Below are 5,388 nucleotides of genomic sequence, written 5' to 3' on the forward strand. Positions count from 1 at the left end.
CTCATGAACATCTTGGGATTGTCGAAATTCGACAAGATAGGCAGTTAAGCGGTGCCGATGTGTATATTGTGACTCAACAGGCCACCCAAGTTTTCTATCTGCCATACTTTCGTCAAAGTGTTAAGAACCTGGAAGGTTGGTATGTCATGTTCGATGTGCCGCCACATCTTAGACCACCTCCCCCAAATGAAGACGATTATGAACCTCAAATTGACCCTATAACATATGATGGAGAATTCTTCCAAGAATCACGTGGCGTGAGACGTCGTACCCGAAACTGCTCTACATCCACCCTGAACACGGAGGAACAAGACTCACGTGATGATGAGGAAGAAGTGGAAGTAGAAGAAGTTACCAATGCCGATGAGCTATCAATGCTTGATCGGTTACAAAAAGGCCTTCCACATGATGTCCTTGAACCCGATGACGATATCAGTCATGACAACAGGTGTGATATTGATGATCATTTTGCTTCAATTGACCATGGAGAAGAGACAGATGATATGGACTATTAGTACTTTGTATGCATCCAAACATTGTTGTTTAATTATTCAATTATTAGTTGAATTTTTCATGTATTTATTATTGTTCGTTTAATTATTGTCCTTGATGTACTAATTATTTAACTGTTTATCCTTACAGGAGGTGAGACATGGCAGGCGGGGATAAGTTGAGGATAGCACCTGGGCAGCTATGGAGAACTTTGTTGTAGAGCTTTGCCGAGGAGCCCCGTGGGAGAGGCGGAGGAAAGAAGAGAGGCAGAGAATGTGGTCGTGGGAGAGGGAGGTTGAATGATAGGAGCCAGTCGCCACCACCCTCGGCTACTTCTGTCTCAGCCACTTCACCCTTGCAGACGAGGGTGTCACCGGTGCGGGATCCTCCCGTCTAGGAGCAGACACCGATCCAGGGGTCTGAGGCGGAGGCTGAGGCAGAGGCTGAGGAGGAAGCTGAGGCGGATGGTGCTGAGGTGGAGGCTGAGGCGGAGGGGGCTGAGGTGGAGGCTGAGGGGGCAGCCAGCAAGTCGGTCTACCAACGTGGTATGACACGAGTTCCAGACCGATTGGAGTTGCAGCACAGGGCGTTCATTAACCCAAATGGCAAGAAGTAAGTTGATATATATTGTGTACCTTATATCATTATATTTCACCAAGTAGCTAATGTCTTTGCCTTATCATTATGTAGGGGGTGGGATTACCCGAAGAATACCTGGAATCCAAACTGCCTCCTTGGTGCTTTACTTAGGGAGCACTTCCCCAGGGATATTGCAGTTGCCCGGTGATGGTATGGTTCTCGAGCCAGGACTCAAGTGGGAACACTACCAAGCCGCTCTGCTCCCGGAAAACATACATGTCCGTGGTGTTGTTTGCGTGAGCGTGGCCGACAAGGCGTTGGCTAATATTTGGGTAACTATTATTTTACCCAATAAAAAGTACACAATGTTATATATTGTTATTTCCTTCCAAATCATTTCACTGTTCATCTATGCATCTATTTGGCATAATTGCAGAATTACTTTAGGGTCAAGGAGGGGACGGAGGAGGCGGCCAAGAAGAACCTCGTGAAAGAGTGCAAGAGTTTATTGAATAACACGAGGCACGAGCTGCGTGTTCAGGCTGTTCGAGATTGGTACGCCAAGCAAGGGGAGCCGAAGACAAAGATTGAATGTCGAAAGATTTACCTTGATAAGACCGAGTACATGGAGGTATGTACATTCCAAAGATCAATTCTTAGGGCTAGTTAGACCTATTTAGTTATAATACTTAGTTTCATTCTTCATTAACTTACATTCATAGGTGCCCCGAGATGGTTGGCCGATAAGATGGATTGTTGGGAGATGATAGTGGACAGGTGGTGCACAGAGGCTTGGTTGAGCACCCAAACTATGGCCAAGGACCGTCGTGCCCAATTGGTTGGTGTGCCACACCACCAAGGCAATGCCAACATCAAGCAATACGCCAAAAAATGGGTATGTGTGCCTTGTTTTGTTTCATCAATAATTCATGCATTCATGATTTTTGTTGTACTAATTCTTTGTCTTTTCGTGTAGGCCAAACACAATAACCAGCCCGAGCCTCAGGGATACGCCGCGTATAGCATTGCCCATAAGGGCTCGTACAAGACGACGAAGGCATATTCTAAGGGGGACGGGTCGTCGGTGTACACAAGCCTGTCCGCCTACAACAAGATGACGTCTTATTCTGAGGTGGTCAAACAGCTGCGCGGGCGTGACTTTGACCCGAGCCAGAATCCTATCGATCCAGAGGCGTTGATGATCTCTGGTGGCGGTAAGAGTCATGGCACGCTGGCCATGTGTGATGGCTTCGTCCCTATCACTGAGACTCTATCTCAGATCAAGGCGAGGCAAACGAGGTCCGCTCGTGTAATACGGCAACGCGCGAGGCCAGTTGATCTTGCCCTCGAGGTTAGTTTTCTTCATTATTTCTTTGGTTCTTTTTTCCCTGGATTGATGATAAAAATTCCTTTTGAAGAGTGGTTGTAGGCCACACTTATGAAGGAGAGGGAGGCCACCAGGCTCTTGTTGGAGGAGAGGGACCGGAATACGCAGAGGTTGCTTGAGGAGGAGAGGGAATGCAATAATGCCCATGCGAAGGCCATGCACGACTTCGTTGCGGTAAGTCAGTTGTGTGAGAAGCAAGGCTATGTGTGAGACGCAACAAGGCTATTTCTTTGACTCCTCGAAAACAAATTTGCAGGCTATGTGTGAGAAGCAAGGTTTGCCGCCCCCTCTGCCGATGCCTTCTCCGGTGGGAACGGTGAGTTCCCTTTCAATGACCAACCTTGCACGGTCTTATAACATTGTCTGTCGCCGTGCTAACCACATATTTTAACTTTTGCCTAATTGCAACATCATTCTAGAGTTGAATCCCACGAACCCTTCACTTCTCCCGGTGAGAGCCCTAGCAACCCAGCGACCAACGGAGATGGAGCTTCTCCTCCGTTTCTTGGCATTCGGTAAGTTATTCCTCTCCTTCTTATTCTTCTTATTGTTTAGATAAACTTAGATTATGCCATGCTTTAGTTAGCTAAGTAAATTCTAGTTGATATTAGCCATGCTTTAGTTAGCTTAGTAAATTCTAGTTGATATTAGAGCTCAAAAATGACATAATTAGTTTAGAAAGTTTTAAAATAAACCAGAAGAGAAGAACAAACAAGAGATGAAGAAATAAGAGAAGAAGAAAGAGGAGAAAAACATAAATTCTCTTCTTTCTTTTTCTCCATCTTCTTCTTCTTCTTCTTCTTCTTCTTCTTCTTCTTCTTCTTCTTCTTGTTCTTCTTCTTCTTCTTCTTCCACTTCTTCTTCTTGTTCTTGTTCTTCTTGTTCTTCTTCTTCTTCTTCCACTTCTTCTAATTGCTTAGCTTAATTTAGATAACTTCTTTCTTATTGGATTCTTCTTCTAACTTCTTTCTCATTCTGCAGATTTTGATAAAGCAGCATGGCATATGGATGGATGCTTTAGGGACTTTGTAATGCACATGTGTAGTCTTAGATGAACTTTGTAATGCACTTGTATTTGCGGATGCACTTGTGATGCTTTGTAATACTTTGTGATCTTGTTTGCACTTTAATTACATATATTCGTGCTGTTTGCACTTTGTGATGGACTTGTGTTGTGCTGTTTGCACTTTGTGATGCACTCGTGGTGCTGTTTAGGGGCTGGGAAAAAATATATATGTTGTTGTTTGTATCTATGTTTTGCAAATACAGGGAATTAACAGAAAACAAATATGAAAAAAAAGCAGAGAGGGTCTTGGCCTACAGCTTACTGACGGCAACGGCTTTGCCGACGGTGGACTAACAACAAAGAAGACACCTGGCGGCAGCCTGTGTATCCTGGCAACTCTGGGAACACAAAATTTTCCCAGTTTTTTGGCTTTGCCATCAGCTGTGCTCCAGCTGTCGGCAAAGAGGGGACCAACGGGACCCAGGTTTTCGGCGTTGCCGTCAGCTTTGCTACGGCTGTGGGCAAAGAGGGGACCCAGGGGACCTAGGGTTTTGGCTTTGCCGTCAGCTTTGCTACGGCTGTGGGCAAAGCCTGCCGTTAACCTTCTAACGGGGATTGGCCTGCGCCGTTGCCGCCATTGCTCTTTGCCGTCAGCCTGTGCCATAAAGCTGATGAAAAAGTCTTTCCCGTCGGTCAATGTTCAGCTGATGGCAAAGAAGGTGATTGCCGATAAAATCTTGGTCGGTTCCTTTGACGACATCACACTAACGGCAAAGCCTTTGCCGTCCGTTAAACTGTCCGTTGCCGTCAGCTCTGGCTGTCGGCAAACCAGCAGATTCCAGTTGTGTAGGAACGACTACCTCGACGTCCCCGACGAGCGGAGCTTCTTCATCTTCGGCGACCTGTTCTTTAGCAGAACCACGACGTCGATGCCGTCGTACCTATCGACCATGCGCCCCCCTCGCCTCTGCCATGGGTGAGGGAATCCCCCGGTTCCCCTTGCCTCTTTGCTTGCCGCCGCCTTAGTCCATAGCTGCCGGAGTAGCACCGGCGTGCGTAGCTGCAGCAGCCGCTCACTTGCGCATGCTGCATGCGTGCATGGCTCGTAGTTCCCATTGCATCGTCGCGTCCTAGCGTAGCATAGAGACTCGCGTAGCCCCACGTAGCAGCCGGTGTGTGTGTGCATGTATTGCACCATCAAGCTCACCGCCGGCACCTCTCTGTTGAACAGAGAAGGTGGCTCCTTTTACTATTTGAGCTAGGGTGGATCCCCTCATTGGGCAGATCCACCACACATAGCCCGTCTGGTTTGTTCTTTGCGCGAAGACCATGAGGTCGCGGGTTCGAAACCCAGCCCCCTTTTATTTCTCTACATTTTCCTTCGGTGTGCGAGTGTTGTAGAACATGTTTATCCTATTTGGTGACCCTGCTCTAGCAGTAGCACTTCACTACCGCAGTGGAAACCGAGCCACCGCAGCGGCAGTAGGTCGAGGGTTCGAGTCCCTCGTGCGCTTCCCCTCTTTATTTGATTTTCCCCTCTCTTGCGCTTGGCAGTAGGGTAGCATATGTAGGTCAGCTCCCCTGTTAGTTCAGCTAACAAAGCATAGCCCAATGGTTGGGCGTAGACTTGTGTAGCAGGAGGTGGCGGGTTCGACCCCCACTCATCCCCTTTTATTTCTCTATTGTGTTCTCTAGCTGTGCCACTCATAGTGGGCCACAGGTCCCACTTGTCATTTACAAGGGGCCCCCTGGTGTCTACGACCAGTGGGACACCCTTGTTAATTAATCTGTGTAGTTTTATTGCATATTGTGTGATATTCCATTTTTGAATAATTCGAGAAGTAGAATATGCCAAATCAACCTTTGGTTTGACATATAAGTGATTTAGGATTCAGAGTAGTTTTTCTTTTCTGTTTTGAGGTAG

The sequence above is a fragment of the Hordeum vulgare genome, chromosome 3H (genome assembly GCF_904849725.1).
Source record: "Hordeum vulgare subsp. vulgare chromosome 3H, MorexV3_pseudomolecules_assembly, whole genome shotgun sequence".
NCBI classification, from domain to species: Eukaryota; Viridiplantae; Streptophyta; class Magnoliopsida; order Poales; family Poaceae; genus Hordeum; species Hordeum vulgare.